Source organism: Lepus europaeus, chromosome 14, assembly GCF_033115175.1.
Source record: "Lepus europaeus isolate LE1 chromosome 14, mLepTim1.pri, whole genome shotgun sequence".
NCBI lineage: Eukaryota > Metazoa > Chordata > Mammalia > Lagomorpha > Leporidae > Lepus > Lepus europaeus.
The window spans coordinates 55,975,235-55,998,069 of NC_084840.1; the positions used below are offsets into that span (position 1 = coordinate 55,975,235).

A 22,835-nucleotide genomic window follows, 5' to 3' on the forward strand; every position below is an offset into this window, starting at 1 on the left:
GAGGATAATGTAGAATGACTTCTTGTCAAAGACGGAGAATAGTGTAACCCTTCAGGATTACAGAGGACTAAGCTGCTCAGGCTTACAACATGATTTATATGAAGACCTTGGGTCCTCACATTAAGCTTGATGCTGCATTGTGCCCTCTGAGAATGACTGCCAATACATAGATACATACAGACATAAATAGATAAATAAATGAAGAAATATCAGAGATATTTCCTGATATTATGAAACAAAATAATAGCCTGATTTCATTGCAATTCATAAGGAAACAGGGTGCTTCTGCCTCTTTTGAATTGTTCACTCATTCAAGGTCTAAATCTGCTGCCTGAGATAGAGGTCTATGTTACCTATCATTTTAGTTCACTTTATTAACTACTAACATGCTGACACTGGATCAAGGAGATTAATCGAAATTTTCTTATGGTGAGCCACATGCATTTCTTCAATATTCATGAATTTCTGAAATCATGAGACTAACGAGACCGAATCCCATTGTTACCAATTCCCTGTGGATCTGTGACTCCATGACCCTGGCTGTGCAACGACTCTTGATGAAAAAGTGTCTTCAAAGGCACCAGCTGGGGAGGAGCCCCTCGCCCTTGCTTTTCTATCAGGACAGCCCTACAGTCCTTATGGGGCTGAGCTCGCTCTGAGGCTGGCCAGCTGTCCCCCTGTCACTGATCCTGCAGGGAGATATGGCACTTTAGGAAGCTCATGCAGGGCAGCCTAAGATTCACATTAATACAAGACGAGGTCAGATGTTGTACTGTACTAACTTTTGGTCACTTCCAAATATATCAGAAACTTTTGCTTCGGGTCCTTCTAGCCAGCAGGAATGTGTGCGGGGGAGAACAGAAGCTGCACTGAAGATTGTTTTATTGTAATTCTGGCTCTGGACTGGAGACGGCTGACCTGACTTACTTTGTAAATAACCTGGACTGGAGCATTTTTTTGGTAGGTTGCTGATGTTAACAAAATTAAAAATTAATACCTGCTTTTATTTAAAAGTACAAATGGTGAAAGTAATCTCTCCAGAACATTTACATTTTCTCTGCTTCTCTAGAAATTGCTTTGAGATGCAATCAATGGCTGTTTTGCAGCGGTCAGGCAACATGTCTACTAAATAGAATATACTGGAGGAGGGAGGGGGGAAGTAGTTTTTACTGTTAAGACCCTACCAACCTTTCAAAGACTACTTGATGGCTACCACCAGGAACTATCCTACATACCACATTGGAGACATTAAAAAATGTCCTGTTTAACATCCACAAGAAGGAAGGATTCCTGATAACCCTACTTTATAGAGGAGGCAAAAGAGACATAGAGAGGTGACAAGCACTGATGGAATTAGGGTTTGACACGTGGACACCTGGCTCTGGAGTCCCCCGTCTTAATGATGCAGCTAGTCCATCTCTCACTGTGATACCAATCCTGTGTTCTAGAGAGCTGAGAGTTACATGGGGAGAACAGATTACGTTTGGTGAGAGTAACAAGACAAAACAAGGAGAAACTTTCTATAAGGAGGATTGAAGAAAGGAGGTAAAGCCTGACCCAATGTAAACAGGGAAAGGTGAGTGAGAAAGTGGCTTTAGGCCAAGTCTAAAGGAATGACATGAATTGTTAAGGTGGAAAACCACTTCAGAAATAAAGAGGTAAGCATGGAAAAACACAGAGGCATGAACACACTGTGTGTGCCACTACAACATGTCTGTACATATTATGGCTGCTGCTTAAAGTGAAATAGGACATATGGATATTGCTATCTTACAGGAGTGGCAACTGACTTAAGGAAGAAGGTTGGAAAGCTATGAAGGCCACTAAGAATGAGAACCTCTCTTTGTTACTGTACTCCTAGGGGGCATAAGTCTATTTGGAGAATCCAAGTGAAGAAGGAAAGGAATGAAGCAAGACACACCTCGAGGAGTCACAGCACTGGAGGTTCAGCCATGGAATCACGGGCTCCTTCCACTGTGTTACCCCTTTGTCCTTGTCAACCGAGTGTGTCTCTTCTGGGGTCATTTGTGAGGAGATGAGTTTTACCTACAGTCACTGAGTAATTTCTTGTGTGTACATGAATTGTACAGCAAGAAAGAACACAGCGCCATGGTGAAAATAGACTGAGCGAGGAAGGGGGACTAGAAGCCAAACTGGAAATACTTTTGTTTGCTTTTTGGGTGGAAGTTTCATTAAATAGCGATGCATGACAGTATAATATACAGTGTAAAGAAGATATGTGGATACTTTTCTGTTAACAAACATGTGGGATCTTATCTCTGCCAAACAGGTCTGGTCTCTGAAAAGTGGTTATAGGAATGTACAGCCTCATCGGTGTAGGCTGCACTGCATTAAGTTGGAAAAATGATTAAAAATCTGTGGCTTGTGACAACACTAGGGTCAGCCACTTACCTTCATAACATCCACGTCTCAATTCAGTGTGGCCCTGTATTCCATCTCCACTCAGGGACTCAAGGATATTGCACTTCTCCTGGAAGGCAAAGAAGAGTGGAAGTGTTGCTCTACACAACCGATCTTACAGTTTTGTTTGGACACACATACACAGCTTTTGAACATGTTCTAATGGCCAGAGTAAGAACTGCAGAGCTTTAGTAAGGGGAAGAAGCAAACATCATCCCCCCTTAGGGCTGTCTTGAGGACAGGGAATGAAATACTTCCAACAATACTGCAATCAAGCACCATTAAACAATTCAGACTGTATTTATAGCGGACAAAACTAGGATACGCCCTTTCCTGATTTTCTGACAATTTAAGTTTATGCTATTGCTATCAACTGCCACTATAAATTAGATAGGTGATAGACAGACAGGTAGGTGAATAGCCCTATATATTAGTCAGCTTTTTGCACTACAATAAAATACCTGAGGCAACTAACTTTACAAAAAATTTATTTAGCTCACAGTTTTGGAGGTTCAGCTCCAAGATTGGGAAGCCCTCTTATGTGAGCATCTATTGAGGGCAACCAATGGCAGTAGCAGAACGTGTGCAGAGAAAGGATTACACAGTGAGCCAGGAAACAGAGAGAGCTACTGGACCCATCTGAGAGCAACCCTCTTGTGAGAACTACCTTCTTTCTGAGTGCACATCCTCAGATGACTAAAGAATAGGCCCATCTCACAAACACAATCATTGGATTAGACTTCCATCTTCTTGTTACTGTCAATATGACTTTGGAGTTTAAAATTGTGCATTAGTTCAGTAGCCAAATCACATGCAGAAGATAACACCCTAGTTCAAACCCTTAGAAGAGAAAATCTGATTGACAACCAGCCTCCGTTATCTCTGCCTTTGAGTCTAATGTGCTCTTCCTGTCCTGTGTCTTAGCTATAGGGGTAAGTGAATGTGATACATCTACTCCCATTCAGGCAATTACCTAGGTCTGCTTCCTTCAGTGGGCTACTGGGTAAGGGAAAGACCTTGGGGAATGACCAGTATACAAATGGTATTGTATTGGTCTTCCCTTTAGCTACATTAGTTATTACCAATCTTATTCTGTCTGTATTCTATATTCACTGCCTACACTGTGTCATAAGCATATTTAGGTTCAAAGGTGGCTCTGTCTTCCTTCCCCTCTGATCTGCCCTTTTCACCTCTTCCCATCCATATCTCAGAACTAAGAGGACAGTGCAAAGGCCTAGCTGATATCTAATAAGCACGGACTAATGAATCAAAACACCCTTGACCACCTGCTCCCTGGGTCTTAAGGGAGAATATAGGGATTGGGTTGAATATTTAGTCATTCCTTGTCCTATTAATTTCCCAAGCTTGTCTGTGAGTTGTGTTCTCTGCTTGACTAGGGTGACACAAGCGTGACAGATGGTACTTTCATGGCCAAGGAGTTTATTCTGCAACACAGTAAGGGTTTTGCCACAGAACTCTTACACATTTCTCATATACATTTTGTGTATAATTATTGACATAAGAGAGACTAATGCTATTCCATACATTCAAATAATTGATATTTGTGAATCATAAAATATATTTTATTTGAAGGTTTTGATGTAAATGCTTAATATATTAAAGCTTTGACTTTCTATAAAATAAAGGTTTTCATCTGAGGGTGAAATAAATATCTAATAACCAGCAAATTAAAGAATTTTAAATTTTGCGCCAAAATGGTTTTAACAATTTTAAATGTAAATTTTGATGATAACCTAAGGAGGATGATTATATTTTTAAAAGGATTAAATAAGCAATTATGGAATCATGCATTAAATGACAGATTAAAAGAAAGAAATAGATAATCAGGGGGACATAATAGCATTAGGATAGCATCTGATCTAAGTTGGAAAGAAAATAAAGAATTATTATAGAGATCAAGAATATGATGCATCTAATACCAGCAGTGCAATGTCAGTCTTCAAATCATGGGGAAATCTTGACTCTGTATGATAAAGAATCATATAATCTCTTCTAATTTTTTGTTTTTAAACTTTTTAGTCACAGAACATATAGATTTGGCAAAAGAAGGCCAAAAGGGGTCCGTGTTGTAGTGTGACAGCTAAACACACCACCTGCAAAGCGGCATCCCATACAGGCGCCGGTTTGTGTCTCAGCTGCTACGCTTATGATCCAGCTCCCTATTAATTTCCTGGGAAACATAGTGGAAATGCCTGGAGTCATGTTACCCATTAGGAGACCCAGATGAAACTCCTGGCTCCTGGCTTTGCCCTGGCTTAGCCCTGGCCATGGCAGCTGCTTGGGGACTGAACCAGCTGATGGAAGATCTCTCTCTATCTGTCTCTCCCTCTTTCTCCATAACTCTGGCTTTCAAATAAATAAATAAATAAATCTTGGTTTTTTTTTAAACGACAAGGTCAAAAGACCTTTCTATTTAGTTCAGAAATTTAATTGGATCATAATAAAAAAACTTTTATATTTAATAACATGAAGATGATTTAAACAAGTTACAAATTCTTCTATAATATTTTAAAGGCCAATAATAAATTCGAAGATGCTTTCAAATTGAAATAAACTTGGGAGCATTTTTCTGACCTGTATAGTACATTAATCTCTCAGATGATTGTGAAACCCTTTCTTGACCACTGCAGTGACTTACATTAGAATCTTCAAATCATCAGTTTGCAGGAAATCCTTTCAAATGACAAAAATTTATTTGTGAGACGCCCTTTTCTATCTTGAATTTTGTCCATATCCTCTCTCTGCTTCAAGAAGAACATCTGGCTTTTAAGTTCTTCTCATCCCCTAGTATTACAATTAAAACAGAGGACTTCGTTATACCAATTTTCTTTATAAAATTAGCCAAAAATATTTACTTTTTTATTTCTCACAGGGCTACATAAAGTTCAAGCATTACTTAGACGATATTTAACACATTTAACATTTGAAAATGTATTAACATCGTTCCCCAATTCCCTTCTCCAAGACCACTCAATTCTCTCCATCATCTCTTACAATTTATCATAGTCAACAATGTCTTGTCAACTTTCCTAATACATGCCAGTTCGTGAATGTTTCCTGTAAAAATTATCACACTCAACTAAATAGTATGACTCTGATGTGACTGAATATGTGGGAAACAAAATAGGATTGTGTGTCATGATCTTCATGGGAGTCCACTATTATTCTTGCTGAGATCCAAGGATTTTTATTATTACCAATGTCCATGTCACTCGTAGAGAGTTGATTGAACTACAGCATTTAGGAAATGTTTTTGAAAAAAATGTTTTAAAAGTAGCAAAATGATACAGAGATAAATGTAAAATAAATACTGATGATTTATATTCCCCTAATCACACAGTGAATGGGTATAAGAGGTGTCTCTTAAATCATCTGGAATTGCTCTTCATTAACTGAAGGAAAGAGGGCTTGGACTATTACCTAAAATGAAACTCAAGATTTATCTGTGACTTTAAGTTAGTTGTGATTTTTCTTACACAGTCTTTCCAATATGATATGAAAAGCTATAATGAGCTCTGAAAATAACAAGCAGACAGTACAATGACTTGTTTGTATTTTTGGGGAGGAGAGAGTAGTTAATCAGTTGCTGTTTTTCTTTTTTTTCTAGAAAGGCCGGTCTAAGTAAAACTATTGGCAAAATATCATTATCTGCTCTGCCATAATGTGTAAATGATTACTTACCAGACTGGGTGGATGATTTCATGACACTTCTCTTCTGCGCAAAGGCAGGCGGGAATCTGAATCTGCTGTATTGACTCTTCACTTTCCTTGGACTTGAACAGCTTGAATGGAAAGGTAATCTCAAAAAGATAAGAAAGACAACCGCCATCCTGTCTCCCAGCTGTTTGTTGTCTACCTTCAGCTGGTCACTTTATCATTCTCAGACTGTTTCTCCACCTGTCTGGAATATCTTACCAAGACTCCCTTTTTTGTAAGACTGTTGAGCTCTTAAGAAAAAAACACTCTCTACATATCGAAAGACTTACAAAATTGTTATTTTAGCCATCTACCTAAAGGAATGGAATGGACTGGAGTTGTTAAAGCAAAAAGGATATGCCATTTGAAGTGGGACTATGTTAGCAGGAACCAACAGCCAAATGTGGTTTGTTTTGTGTTTCTTTTGTCAATTTCAGTTGATTTCAGGTTGGCCCATTCTGAAAATGAGGCTGCATTTCAGAATTCCTGGAATATGACCAAGAAAGAAAAAAAAAATGCAGGTAGTCTGTTTGGCGATAATAAATTTCAAAAGCCTAATTATTACTGCCCGTGATTTTGCAACAAAATGTGCTATGAGTTGGGCTGCAACCAAAATATCAAATGCCAAATACTGTTGTATACAAAAAGGATAACACTGGGAAAAATAATTCAAGTCAAGAATCAAAACAGAGCTCAGTGATTTCAGAAGCAATGGCTTCTTGTCAAGAATAACTGTCATTAAAATTTCCATAAGCCCCAGTGAAAATGATTTTGGGGAAAAGGCTAAGGGAGGGTTTGTTTTATAAAACCCTGTGAAACTTTGTTGTATTCTGAATTTTCCTAGCCAAGTTTATAAGATCTCAGATTTTTTCTTGAGCCCCTTCCTCACTGAGGGACCAAAGTTTTATTTCTGATGACACATACAGATTGAAAATTAGCTTCCAGGAACCTGTCTGAATAGTCTTTGGCTACCAAATCACAATCATAATCCTGAGACCAGCGGAGGGAAGAGCAAAGAATAACAGAAAGCAGCAGCACGCAGGCATCACTACACTCTTCTGCCATCATACACCAAGCCCTTGGAGTACAGGAATTGGCCTGGCGTCGTCGTTCCATGTTCTCTGGATGCCGCGAGTCTGATTCCCATTAGAAACCTCTGCATTCAATAAACAAAAAATAAGGACAATAATGACCAAAGCGCTATTTGGAACAGAAAACAAACTCAAGCAATGGCTGTTTTGCACTGAATTCATTCAAGATTTTATTAGGTAAGCTCTCACTTAGGTTATTAGGCTCAGCTTGCTTTTAATTTCACTGGCCTCAGTTACTCAAAACAAAAGGAGCCCTGATTGTGTGTGTGTGTATTTGTGTGTGCGAGAGCGCGCCCCCATGTGTGGGCGCGCGCGCATGAATGTCGTATGTATTACACACGGGCTTTCCACATTCTTCACATTGCAAACCCATCAACAAAAGGGGGAAGAAGATCTGAAGGGAATGAGTGGTTTTTGTGGGTTTAGGGGATGAAGAATTTCTTTGCAAAAACAAGAAGGCTTGGATTGGAAGTCTGAAAAAAAAAAATGCTAAAGCTGACCACAAGGTTGTAAATCCCCAGACTGGAAGGAGGAAAAGAGAAACATTGCAAGCGACTGAAGTGTGTGTGGCTGCAATGTTTGTGGGTTAGATGAGAAACAAGCGCTGAGTGAAACAGAGAAGGGGGGGGGGGTGGCTGGTGTGATTTGTTTGGTGTGCAGAGCCAATAGAAATCCCAGACTGTGATAATATCCCCATGCAGCGCCGAGAGGAGTCAGAGCGAAGTCTCCGGCTCCTTTCCCATCTACAGGCAGAGCCGGGCTGGGACCGCGCGGCGCGGGGCGCGCTCTCGCCTCTCCTGCACCCTTGGCCGGCGCGCCTCTCTTATGGGCGTCTGCTGGAGTCCGGCTGCGGTCGAGCTGAAGGCGGCGGCGGGAGATCAAACTTAGACCCCGCTGCGGACTGTGTAACCCCAGAGAAAGGAGAGGGAAGGGGCGAGAAAGAAAAAGGCACCCGAGGAGGAGACTTCCATCACGTCATTGCAGGTACGCGGGGTGTCAGGACTAAGCAGGCACAGACACGGTTTCTGATTGCTACCTTTGCAAGGCACTTAGAATGAATCGTTCCAGGGCTCGTCAGAACAGAAAGCCCTGAATCAAGGTTTTGCCTGTTTCATGCTAGCTCTTTAAAGCTGTTTGCGTGTGATTTGGGGCCACAGGTTTATTCACCTATTGAGTTATGCGTAGGTGTATAGCGGGGACCTTCAAACTTGACGGTGATCTCATTGAACATCAGTACCTGCGTGGTGTCATCCAACATATAAATACCTCTTGATGACCTCCATTATGTTGATGACCTATACTGAGTGGAACGTCATCAGATTGTTAGAAAGCAGCCTCTGAACGTTGTCTATCAGGTTAATAGATTCCCTGTAGGAACCGCAGCCGACTAGGGCATGCTTTTGGTTTTTGAAGCACTTGGGCAAGGTGCTATCGTTGAAGGAGAACAGAGGAGGTATTTGCTTTTAACTATGATTGTCAGTGAATCTACTGTGTACTTGATTTATTTTTACCTTGTTTTATGAGTTTACAAAGTGTTGCATTCCATACTCCCAGGTGGGATGGTTCTATGGTTCCATATATTACTACATTAAATAATCATGGATGGAATCATGTAGTAAATATGATATTTGTAAGGAAATGTCTATTTTAATTGATTTTACTTGATCCTAAAACTGGCAGACTTCTGTCTATTCCTTTCTTTACTACTTTTATTTTGAAATATAAGTTTTGTAAAAAGAAAAAGAAAATCTGTTTCCTGGAATTCTACCAGGTCTGATTCAGAAGTTTGAAAATGATTATATAACATTTCCCCCCCTGTTGATTACTTATGATTAAATTAACATTGCTTAATGAGTTTGGGCTTTCCCCTGGAAAAGCCAGAGGAGACTGAAAGAAGGTAGATCTTTTGGGGATAATCTTCAAGTACTGGTATTCAAATGAATCCCTGCAAAAAGTACTTTTTCTGCAATTTCTAAATACATAGAACAGGAATCTAGTTTCACAGGAGAATGGCACTGCAGCAGGTGCAGGAGCAATCAAATATGTTATCTGAAGTCTATCTATCACTCCTCTCACTGGGACTCCATAGATCATGTCTAAACTACCCACTGATAATTATCAATCAACTCAACATTTAGTGCTGCATGATTTTTCAGGGCAGTCCTTATTCGAAGACATTTGCCTGACTAAGGGAGATAAGGAGATTAAAAGAAAAGTACTAGTTTTGCATATCACAGTGAGAATTTATATTTACTTTTTAAAAAAATCAAGTAAATGTGTTTTTTCATCATTATGGGAAATGCCTGCTTAACTCTACCTCGGAGTCACGAAAACTTCATATTTTTGCCTACTGTTGTAAATGATTTAGCAGGCTTTTTTTTTTTCTGTCAAATAGACATGGCAAGTAAACAGTGTACTTAGGAGAGAACATTTTGATTTTATTGGTAACTCTTTTTTTTCTTTTTACATCAGAAACACAAGATAGTTATTCAAATATAAACAAATTAATTGATCTGACTAAATTCTATTAGCAGTTAAAAGGATAGTCTTGTATTATTATGAGCATCTGTCAATCTTCGATAAATATAATATTTAAAATAGTTTGAGACTAATTTTTCTCTGACTATTCAAATGCTAAAGCAATGTTGGACATACTGGTAATGACAAAATGAGTGTGAGATGGAAGATATTCATTTCATGTAGACTATGAGACAATGATGACTTTTCAAAGATAAACATAAGCAATGCTTTGATTATTCATTGTTTGATGTTTTCATTCTTCCTTGAGGGAAACAATGAAAAGTTCATTCCCTACAAGTCTCAGTATAACCAGCCAGAGTTTTAGATGCCCTCAAGCTATAAGTTTGGTAAAGTTTAAACAAGGTACATGCCTTTAACACTCTTTAAAATAAACACTTCTTCCTTAGCCCTCTTCTTCTAATGCAAAGAAATGATGTAAGACTCTGAGACTGGGCCCAAGTTCCTACTGATATGGGGAGGACTGGTCTGCCTAGGTCAAGGACAAACACTGAGAGACCACAGAGGCCCAGGCAGCCACACTTGTGCTCCAGTATTGTTACAGCAGCTGTGCCAGGTTGTAGGAATCTTCAAAGTAACAGGGTCCTTTAAGTATTTAGGATAAAAGTAGTGAATCACTTCATCCAAGAAAAAAATATATATATTCAGCATTGGAATTAAAACAAGTCCCACAAAGGACCAATAACAAATGTTTTGAAGGAGAAAAGGTGTAATTATAAATTAGACCTATGGTGCCATCTACTTCACTGATTGACTGCTTATCTTCCTACCACAGAGTTCCCTTGTTTCTGTGATTGCATATGTTGACCTAATAATGTGTAGAATTAATTATGATCATATATCAGGCTAAACTATGGTCCTTAGACCCTTCATCTGAACACTTTGTTTCCCATTGGCACTACTTAATACTGGGAAGATGTCTTTGATGGCCAGAATATTGATAAAAGCCAACCCTTGAGGGAGCACTGGTTTGCAAAGCACAGTCCCAGAGCCATGTGGGAGTCAAGAAGAGGAGAATGAGGGAGTTGAATCAACAAAGGTGTAAAGTGAGATGGTAGAATAATTGGCATCTTTAAATATAAATCTGAGAGCTAAAGGAATAATAAAGTTGTTTCCTTAAATGAGCTGTCCCAAGTATTGAAAACAAGATCTCACATGTTACAGGAATATTATACTCAAATGTGGGCTTAAAATGAATATAGTTGATATCCTGGGACACACCTGTACATAGGCCAGGAGAGGGCAGCATGCAGACTATAAAAAGTGATGCCTCCTCTTGATCATGAAGCAACTCTAATGTCCAAATGACTGGGAAAAAAAAAGTCTTTCCACTTCATGTACCTCCTCCTTTGACAAGACAGACTCTAGAGTCCTAATAAGATATTCATTCCAGAAGGGTCTGTTTGGTGCTGCCTGGCAAAATAAAGGAAACAGCAACATATTTAACAGAGAACTTAATTTGCCTTTATTTTAATTAGCTTCACTCTTTGATCTGATCTCTATTGGGAGACAGATGAGAGAAAGCAAACAGAATCAGGGGAAAGAGGAAAAAGAAAGAATGAGGTTTCTTGAGTTGATTGTCCAGAGGAAGTGTTGATGAGATGCTTTTCAGTAGACCTAGCATCTCTCCAAGGCAAATTCAGGGAAACAGAGCTACATTTCGTACACTAACAATCAGTAGAACCTTCAGAATTCCAACAAATTTGGTTTTAAAAGGAAAGGGCTGGAATAGCTCCTGTTTATGGAATCCAGAGTGTAAGACAATTGTTTAAAAACAAAACAAACAAACAAAGACTTATGCATCTACCTCTTAGAAGCTCAGAGATGGTTAAATCTATTACATCTTACTCTAACATTTTAAAAACCAGTGGTTCATAGACTCTTTCCTCGTATTGCTGCTACCTTTAGAGAAAAATCATATTGAATATGTAAACTATGAATGTGCACAAAGTCATATTAAATATGTTAATTATGAATGTGCATAGAAGCAAGAAATAATCAGTCAAACCAGGTGTCCTTGGACTGGTAGTAATGACTTCTGAATGGGTAACTGTGATTTTGCAAGTCGGAGATGTTAGTTTCAGCAGCACCCTGGTCTCTGCTGTCTTTGTTTTGACTGCTATGCCAACCTCAGTATTAAATATGAGTGTCCTGGGAGAAAGAGAAGGGCTTTTAAAACAACACCTGAAAGGCCCAGAATGAAATAATTCTGGGGTGGCTGAGAACTGAGCTTACTCCTGAGAGAGGAGAAAGGGAAGGGACATGGGGTTTGGGGTGGACTCACTGGGTGAGGGAAGTCCATTGGTCTTTGTCAGTAAGTGGGATTTGGGGGTTTATGAGGCAGGGGTTGCCCACCAAGGGCTCAGCAGTTGTGTGCTTTGAAAGCTCCTATCGCTACTTCTTTCTGATATCACGCCCTGCTGCTGGTAGCTGTGGTGGCCTTGAATCAAAGCAAATCATTTTTTCAAGGACAAAGTCAAGATTCTGTGGTGCCTGGGAGGAAAGGGAGGTCACCGTGTATCTCCTCCATTTTCAGTCTGATTAGCCTCTGCTGTACTCCCATGAACTGTCTGGAACAGTGTGGTGCCCTGATGTTAGCCAAACTTGGAAGAACCTGAGAGATTCATCCAGGGTCATCATGGAACCAAGCACAATGTTGTAATTGTCGGGTATTCGCAAATAAAAGAGGAAGAAATAAGTCCTACAGGGTAGGGTGGGTGGGTGCAGATGTATCATCTGAAGTCTAAGACCAAGATTTTCCACGGATGAGTTTTAGGTTTTAGTGTAGCACTTCCTCTTTTCAGGTGGTCAGAGAAACCCTGGGTCTCCCTTTTCTAGATTACTTCCCGTTTAAACAAAGTAGCCTATGGCTGAAAGGGGAATCTCTTTGAAGGCACTGATTGAGAGATCAAACAGGGTAAGTCAAATCATAGTATTCTGGCAGATACAATAACCCTCATAAGAAGACAGAATTGAACAAATGTTTTGCGGAGAAACCATGTCTAAATTACAAATATATAGGAATTAGAAACAAAGGAAACACATGGCTTATGGTAAAGTTTTTTGAAGGACAACTTTTGAAGGACACGAGGCCAGGAACACAACTATTCCCAAGCATGACTTTCATGTTGTGGATTGGTAGCAATTGCAAGCTAAATCCTCCTCTCCTATAACTTATTTAAACAGTGAGAGAGGGAAGAAAGAGCACACACTGAGCAGAATGAGCACTTGACTTGCTCATATGAAATGCTAAGTTGACTTTGTCTAGTACAAACATTGTCTGCATTAACAATATTATTCAACCTGGCTCTACAACTGTAGAGCCAATCTTATCTATGGAAAACTAGCCACCTCTCTCTGCTTTTATGCAATTACAACCTGAATGCTGGATAATGCATTATATTTTCTAGTTATGGTAGTAGCATTTTGTTAAAGTTGATAGATGTGTGGCATCATACTTACAGGTTTAAGAAGCACAACAATTCTATATAATATATATAATATATAATAATATGTATTATATATTATATATTATAATTATATTATATATATAATATATATAATGAGATTTTCCTACCAGATGTTTTTTTATTTCTGAGCATCTAAATTTCATCACATTTCCAAGTAATTTTTAATTTTCTCTTATTAATCATTTTAAAAATTCAGATTCATCTGGGCCGGTGCCACGGCTGTCTTGGCTAATCCTCTGCCTGCAGTGTTGGCACCCCAGTTCTAGTCCCGGTTGGGGCGCCAGATTCTGTCCCAGTTGCTCCTCTTCCAGTCCAGCTCTCTGTTGTCGCCTGGGAAGGCAATGGAGGATGACCCAGGTGCTTGGGCCCTGTACCCACATGGGAGACCAGGAGGAGGCGCCTGGCTCCTGGCTTTAGATCAGCACAGCGCACCAGCCACAGCGCGCCAGCCATAGCGGCCATTGTGGGGGTGAATCAACGGAAAAGGAAGACCTTTCTCTCTCTCTCTCTCTCTCTCTCTCTCTCTCACTGTCTAATTCTGCCTGTCAAAAAAAAATTCATATTCATCTATTTTTTGAATGTTTAACTTGTCAGATTACAGTAGATACATTGACAGATATTATCTAATACAATCTGCACAAAAATTCTCAGTTTATCTTCTGCAAGTTTTATTGATGAAGAGAGTTTGTTATTACCATACATTTGATACCTGAAAATTTGCCGGCGCCATGGCTCACTAGGCTAATCCTCCGCCTTGCGGCGCCGGCACACCGGGTTCTAGTCCCGGTCGGGGCACCGATCCTGTCCCGGTTGCCCCTCTTCCAGGCCAGCTCTCTGCTGTGGCCAGGGAGTGCAGTGGAGGATGGCCCAAGTGCTTGGGCCCTGCACCCCATGGGAGACCAGGAGAAGCACCTGGCTCCTGCCATCAGATCAGCGCGGTGCGCTGGCCGCAGCGGCCATTGGAGGGTGAACCAACGGCAAAAAGGAAGACCTTTCTCTCTGTCTCTCTCTCTCACTGTCCACTCTGCCTGTCAAAAAAAAAAAAAAAAAAGAAAATTTAACCATTCAGTCATGCATACAGTATGCATTCAACAGATATCTATTGATCGTCTTCTCTGTATAATGATGGTATATTATTGTAGTTATTACAAACATAATCCTTATCCCATAGTTTACATATATCTTGGCTTTTAATTCCCATAATTGCAGTTTTTCATATTTGAAAAAGCAGTAACAGCAAATATCTTTCTACAGTATTAGCCTAGCCTAAGAAGATTGAAATTACGTACATAATAATGCTTTCAATATTGATTGAAAATTGATTTAGATTCATATTCATAGAATTGCATTTGATCAGATATTGATTGTCAATCTGAAAGACTATGAATAGATGAAACAGTCCTCCTCTGGCCTACTCCTTGAAAAAGAAAGAAATGTTCACTTTTGGGGCCAGCACTGTGGTGCAGTGGGTTAACGCCCTGGCCTGAAGCGCCGGCATGGCATTCCATATGGCCGCCAGTTCAAGACCTGGCTGCTCCACTTCCTGTCCAGCTCTCTGCTATGGTGCGGGAAAGCAGTGGAAGATGGCCCAAGTCCTTGGGCCCCTGCACCCATGTGGGAGACCAGGAGGAGGATCCTGGCTCCTGGCTTCAGATTGGCACAGCTCCGGCCGTTGTGGCCATCTGGGGAGTGAACCATTGGATGGAAGACCTCTCTCTTTCTCTCTCTCTGCCTCTCCTCTCTTTGTGTGACTCTGACTTTCAAATAAATAAATAAATCTTTAAAGAAAAAAGAATTGTTCACTTTTAACTTCTCTGGTAAGGACATACTTGATGTCTGAGGAGTCACACCTTCTGCCTGCAGATACCACCTCCACGGTTCCTTATGAAAATTTTGTAGTGATATAGAAATGTGTACCTTCAGATATATATTCAAGACTCCAATTTGACAAATAATATGAAAAATACACTTAAGGCATCTCATATCCATGAACTCAGAGGAGGGAGAAAAGGGACAGCACTTTGTTTCAGAAAATCAAGTGGTTTTTGGCCTTTTTTTTTTAACTTAAAGAGTTACATGCGGGTGGAGGCAGTGCTGTGGTTTAGCAGGTAAAGCTGCTGCCTGCAATGTTGGCATCCCATATGGGGGTCCGTTTGAATCCCAGCTGCTCAACTTCTGATCCAGCTCTCTGCTAAGGCCTGGGAAAGCAGTAGAAGATGGCCCAAGTCCTTGGGCCTCTGCACCCACGTGGGAGACACAGAAGAAGCGTCTGGCTCCTGGCTTCAGATTGGCTCAGCTCCAGTCATTACAGCCATTTGGGGAGTGAACCAGCAGATGGAAGGCCTTCCGCGCCCCCTCCCACCTCTGCCTCTCTGTAACTCTGTCTTTCAAATAAATAATTTTTTTTTTAAAAAGACTTAAATGGTTATTATGAAGAAGCTTTTACCTAAAGAACTCTTGCAACTTGGGTTTACATGTGTTTTCATGTTTCCCACACTATCAGAAAACAATACTCTGTCAAGTCCCACTCTCTGCAATGAGAGGTTGGAAGTGAGTCTTCATTCTAGCTACATCAGTTGTATACTGTTTTGTGAAAATAGCTGATGTCCATTAAAGGATGACTGTTAAATATTTCATAAGTATCATCTAATCTTTACAAAAATCCTAACTAATATTATCTTCCCATTTTACAGATGAGATTACTAAAATTGAGAGCTTTCTTTTCTTCTTTTTAAAAAATATTTATTTATCTATTTGAGAGGTAGAGTTACAGAGCAAGAGAGAAGGAGAAACAGAAAGAGATCTTCCGTTACTGGTTCATTCCTCAAACGGTCACAGTGATCAAGGCTGGACCAGTCGGAATCCTGGAGCTAGGAGCTTCTTCCATACCGTCTCCCATATGGGTGCAGGGGCCCAAACACTTGGGCCATCCTCCACTGCTTTCCTAGGTGCATTAGCAGGGAGCTGGATTGGAAGTGGAGTAGCCTGGACTGGAACAGTGCGCATATGGGATGCCGGTGCTGTAGGCCATGGCTTTAACTGGCTGCACCACAGCACCAGCCTCAAATTAAGAGCTTTCTAAAAGTCATACCCCAAGCAAGCTGCAGAACTGGCTTTTAAAACTAACTCCTCCACACTTATCCTAGCATGTTGTGACTTCATCTAATTGTTTTATAAGCACTGTGCAAGGTTATAAGGTATAACAGGGAGGCAGACAGGAAAGCTTAAAGAATTCAATACCAGTGGGGAAGACTAAGAATAACTACTAAATGTAATGGTGTTTGCTGGATATTATAATCCAGAATGTTTTAAAAATCTGGGCAGGTGATGTGGCATAGCGGGAAAAACCTCCCCCCGTGAAGCTGGAATCCCATATGAACACTGATTCGTGCCTGCACTGGCCCACTTCCTATTCAGCTCCCTGCTAGTAGCCTGAGGAAAGCAGTGGAGGATGGCCCAAGTGTTTGGGCCCCTGCACCCACACGAAGCTCCTGGCTCCTGGCTTTGGCCTCGCCCAGCCCTGGCAATTGTGGCCACTTAGGAAGTGAACCAGCTGGTAGAAGATTTCTCTGTCTCTTCCCCTCCTACTGTAACTCTGACTTCAAATAAATAAATCTTTATAGAATAATAAATAAATAATATATAATTATTTTTGCTTCCTAACAAAGCCACTTGACAATATAGTAATAATTAAGTCTTTTCTTTATGTCATTTCAGGCTATGTCCCTATCTCCAGTATAGTGAGGTTTTAGTTTTCCTTATATAGTTGTTTTTGTAATATGTTTACTTCCACTAAATTTCAAACTCTCTTGAAGACAGAGTCTATTTATTGTCCCTCTTTTTATTTCCTGGCACAGAGTTGGTGCATAATGATCTAAGTCTGATCTGAATTTTGAGGTCCAGCTAAAGGTAATCTAGAGCTAGGCTCAGAGATTGCTGTTATCTGCTGAAAGACACAGTCTTCAAATAGCTTTACATTGATGCATGTAGCATAGGTTAAATTAATGACAAATTCGATCATTTGTCATGAAAAATATTTTTTTCCTTTTTGCTTTGGATTGTTTATCCCTTGTGTTACATATCTCCAACTACTTAAAATGATTGTTTTTCAATACAAAAACAATATATCCTTAAAATTATTTCTCTTTAAAAAGCCATATTGATAAGACTTTAAAATACTAAACTGTTCTGATGGATTTCTTCCCCCAAGTAAAAGAAACTGTCTTCGTTACCAGAGGATGGCAGCTGCTGCTTTAAGTTTCCTCCTTCATTCACCTCGGATTAGGTAGGCCAGTCCTAGCCCTCTGGATTGCACACCAACTTTCCCAGCTTGTACTTTAGTTTGGAAATGAACAAATCCTTAGTTATGCAGAGGAAAGTGATATGGTTTCTAAACATTCTATAAATTCTATGTTGTTCTTTGCATTGGAAGATAATTCAGATGTTACAACAGAGGAATAAAATTTGCTCTTTTTGGTTTTCAAAGGACAGATTTTTAAACATATCTATAATAAGTGTTCTTTATTTCAGAAGTCAATGGAAATATAGGGGAATCAATGACCTTGGATGGAAAAAAAGTACATCTTGATTTCCACTAACCTGTAGGTGGAAAGGCATATTCCCTTTAGTTGTGAACACGAGTAAGAAACCACAAGAGTATTAGCAGAAACATGGTTTTGTTACCAAGAAAAATCAAGAAATCAGAGGTCCTTTCATGTCACATTAGAGTTGATACAGAGATCTCACAAGTACACTTAGCACTACTGCAAAGTTGTGAGAGCTATCACACCTGCTTCCAAGTCTTATTCAGTGCATTATAAGGAAGCCCACATAATTCAATTTCTTTTTTCAAAAATATTTATTTATTTGTTTGAAAGGCAGAATTACAGAGAGGCAGAGGCAGAGAGAGGGAGAGAGAGAGAGAGAAGTCTTCCATCTGCTGGTTCACTCCCCAGATGGCCGCAACAGATGAAGCCATACTGGACAGGACCTTCTTCTGGGTCTCTCACGTGGGTACAGGGGCTCAAACACTTGGGCCATCTTCTACTGCTTTCCCAGGCCATAGCAAAGAGCTGGATTGGAAGTGGAGCAGCCAGGACTTGAACCAGCACCCATATGGGATGCTGGCACTGCAGCAGTGGCTTTACCCTCTATACCACAATACTGGCCTCATAATTCAATTTCATACTTGTGTTTTACATGTATACAGATGGTTCCCAATTTATTTATTATTATTTATTTATTATTATTATTATTTATTTAACTATTTTTAACTTGATATTGATGCAAAAATGATATACAACCAGTAGAAACCATACTTTGAACTTTAAACTGTGATTTTTTATCTTTTTCTGGAATAGCCCTATGGAGTCATATATTGTGCTATGATACTGGGCAGCAGCAGCAGGCCACAGTTGCCAGCCAGCCACAGGATCACTAGAGGAAACTCCTGACACTTTATGGTACACTGTGTTGCTAAGCTAGGATGTGCAGTAGGTTAAGTGTATTAAATACATTTTTATATCATGATTTTTTTCAAATTGTTTTTACCTCATCTAGACATAACCCCACTGTGAATCAAGGAACAGCTGCATTTATTCCTAATATTATATACTTTCTGAATTTAAAAACGTTTTTCTGAATGTAGTCCTTAGGCTTCATCTGACTCAAAAGGGAACCACGGGGGAGCAAATGTATAAGCAAATCCCACCTAACAGGGCAGTAAATGTGGATCATTAGATGTGACCTTCCAAAGACTTAACGTTGCTTCCAAATTGAATGGGCCTCCATAGAGTTTGTGCTAGAGAGGATGGACAGGATTTAATCAAAAGGAGTCAGGCATCAACTATTGAGTTGGGTCTTGTTGGTACCACACAACACTGAGGCTGTATATGCATAAAGGGAAGAGAAAAATGCATTTCTTTACTCTACTTGAATTTGCATTGTAGGGTTTTTTTTAAGCAGCATAGAGTTCCTGAGGGCTTATCTCATGTCACCTATTTGTATTTGTAATTGGATGTTTTTAGTTACTTATCTGATGAGTGAAATGAATGGCTCAAACTTACAATTGATAAACAGGTATGGCTAGTGACACATACCATAGATCTGGAGTGTCAGAGACTGTGTATGGAGTTCCCATTTATAGTTCGATGCTGTATGGAAATCCTCTTTATCAGTTTTTTCTTCCTGTGTTATATTATAAGATCTTTAGGAGATCATGCTTATTTTCATTTGTATGTCTTTGATATGTTACATGGTCATGAATCATTATTCTTGGTGAATGAATACCCTTGCAGAGGTCACTGTAGCTGCAGAACCAGTGGCCCCATTCTTTTAAATACTATGAAAGATAATTTCCAGCAAATGTGCATTCTGGGAGGCAACATATGTTGGCTCAAGTACTAGGGTCCCATCTACCCATGTGGGAGAGCTGGATTGAGTTCCAAGTTCCTGGCTTTGGCCTAGCCCTGAATGATGGTTGTGAACCTTAGGTGAATGAACCAGTGGATGGAAAATCTTTCTGGCTCTCTCTTTCTCTTTCAAATGAAATAGAAAATAAGTAAGTAATAGCTGAAAAAAATTATACTTAAAAATGCTAAGAAAAATGCAAGAAAGAATGTTTCTGATTTTACTTGGTTTATCATGGAATGGTTAAAGGAGAACATTAATCAAATGCCATAATGTTAAATTCTGGGCCACCAAGGACCCAAATGAAAACCTCAGAAAAGAATCCCTGTTAATGGTAAAAGAATCCACCCCTCTCCTGTTCAACTCAATGGAAGTGTTGACAGCAAATAGCTTGCAGGATTGCTGGGGCTTTGGCAGGCTCTGAAGATTTCTAGGGAGGGAAAGTGTTTTATTTGGGATTTTAGCTGAAAACGAATGAACTTTTTTTTAAAGATTTATTTATTTATTTATTTGAAAGTCAGAGTCATACAGAGGGAGAAGGAGAGGCAGAGAGAGAGAGAGAGAGAGAGGTCTTCCATCTAATGGTTCACTCCCCAATGTGCTGAAACGGCCAGAGCTGCGGTGGTCCAAAGCCAGGAGCTTCTTCTGGGTCTCCCACGAGGATGCAGGAGCCCAAGAACTTGGGCCATCTTCTACTGCTTTCCCAGGCCATAGCAGAGAGCTGGATTGGAAGTGGAACAGCTGGAACTTGAACCGGTGCCCATATGGGATGTCAGCACTGCAGGCAGCAGCTTTACCCACTACGCCACAGCACAGGCCTCTGAACTTATTCTTAATAGAGGATGCCCAGATGTTCTGCAAGAGTCTTCTTTATTCCTCTATGGTTATTGAATTTGTTTTGGGAAGTTTTGGTTATGTTGGAAGGGAACTGGGGAAGAGACAAGGGGGGATTTATTGAGCAATTGCTATGTGTTGCAGTTATTTTAACATATAATAACATCCCACTAAGTGTTTATAATGTCTTCTTGAGGTAAGCACTGTTTTTCCAACAATGAACTGAAGCTTAATGAGATCCAGCAAGTCTCCCTACTTCACATGACCATTAAGTGGCTAACTAATTAAATCACTGTCTTTTCACTATAAAACTCCAAAGCTGTGACTTTTCCCTTAATAACTTCGGTTATATCTCCTCATGCAGACTTGGTTTCACATTGGAGACAGAGCTCATGAGAGTCATGGTTGTACTGAGTACATAGTCAAATGCAGAGAGGTGTACACTGCTTGTTTGGAGTATGAATTTTGAAGTCAGATAAACCTGGCTCCACTCCCATCTGTGTTAAGCTAAATGAGTATCAATATTCTCCATCTAAAATGTGGGGTGCTATTTTAAGGATTATTTGAGGTAATCCTTTTAGCTGTTGCCTAAAAATTCAATTGTTACTATTGTCATTATAACTATTTTGCAGTTTTTTGCTAATAGCAGATTGGGATGTCTTTTGCGATCAGTGGGTTGAGACTGAGAAGCAAAGGTCTTCAGGATGAATATCTATGAAAGTTTTGCTAAAAGAATAGCTCACTACCATGAACACTTTGGAATTGAAACTCCAAATTCAATGTTGTAAACTGAAACACATAAATTGAAACTTCACTTGGTTCTTAATTTTATCTTTTAAATAGAAATAATTATAATTTTGATGAGGAGCTAATCAGGCACTCTTCACGGAGCCACTGATTAGTTCACCCAGTATTCATGGAGCTCGAACTAGAAATGGCAGATCAGAAGATGTATCATGTTTTTAAGGAATGCATAGCTCAATGGGAATACATATTAACAATAAGACACATGTAAAAATTGGATAGCATTGGTAGAGATGTGGATGAATAAGGCGCTCTGAGTGCTGAAGAAGTGAAATGCTGTTTCTGAGGAAGATTTCAGGAATGTGCCCATAAAAGCCTGAGTCCATCATGCAGTGTGCCATTTTTCATGATGATTTATTTTCTAACTTATCTACTCCGTCACACATATTCCGTGTTTGATGTCTTCTGATTCTCAGAGTTTTAGAGGTATAAGAAAACAATTATTTAATGTGTTCATTCTTCAGAAAAGGAAATGATAATCCCAAAAGTTGAATGAATATTAAAATGACATGCTAGTTTGTTATAGAGCTAGTAGTAGATCTCAGATTTCCAAATTCACTTTCTATCCCTCTTTCTAATACTTCATTTCTTCAGAGCCTCCACCATTAGGCTGAACCTGAAGCAACAGTGCAAGAAGTGTTGTAAGACAGATTTCACAAAGGTGCAAGGTTCAACCCACAGGACATGTGCCAAAGTAGGGGAGAAATCCTTTTGTTTGGGGGAAATAGAAGGATTTTGTATAAATGCAGCAAAGTATGTTGCTGCTTTTTTTTAATTTGGGTCATTTTTCCTACTACTCACTGCAGTACTAAATCATCTCAGAGCTTAGACTTTCCAAGGCCGAGGTTCGCTGAAATAATCCCAACTATTTCTAGAAACCAGCAATGCCTTTGGCTAATGTGATGGACAAATTAGAAGCAGTAGCCTTCGGTTCACCTTCCCAGGTCTCCAAGTGCTGTGGCACACCTTGGCTTCTTAAAGTAATAGCAATGACTTTTCCTCTCTTCTGTTTGGACCATGGGATTGCTAATGGTGTTTTGATGAATCTCCACTGTGATATATGTACTCGGGTTTTATACTGGCTGCTTTATTTGATTATGCTTATAATTCCTTTAACCAACAAATGCAGCCTCAGGACAGGATTCAGGGACAGAAACACTTCTGTTTTTCAGAGGAGAGTCACCCCTAGAGGAAAACACCCTGCTTTTCTGTAGCCAGACCACATTAGCACAGTGCTCCTCCTGCTCACCCCGTCCCTCTTTTTTTTTCTTTCTGGAATCATTCATATAGACAGCCAGACATCCAACTAGAACAAACTACCCCCAAAATAGTAGACACATCTCTCACTCTCTATTGTATGAATGAGTGAATGAATGGTTGGGTGGATGACATGCAGCAGTCCTTACCCATAATCTCCCCCAAAGGATGGAGAATCAGAAGTCAGAACTGCTCATTGTGGGGCAGGAATTGTCCATTGCATAGACAATCAGATATTTGACTTTCAAGACAGAAATCAGGAGGAAGCAGGGCATAGATCAAGCAGAGTTTATCC

General features: G+C 39.8%; 1 protein-coding gene across 2 annotated transcripts in view; it reads left to right on the top strand.

The window, feature by feature from the left end:
• Positions 1-7,638: 7,638 nt before the first annotated feature.
• GREM2 (gremlin 2, DAN family BMP antagonist) overlaps positions 7,639-22,835 on the top strand; it is a 114,719-nt gene continuing 99,522 nt past the window's right edge. The window contains exon 1 of one of the 2 annotated variants that reach the window (XM_062210676.1): positions 7,639-8,213. The gene's annotated coding sequence lies outside the window, so the exon portion shown is untranslated. The remainder of the gene's footprint in view (positions 8,214-22,835) is intronic. The other variant, XM_062210675.1, reaches the window with a different exon arrangement.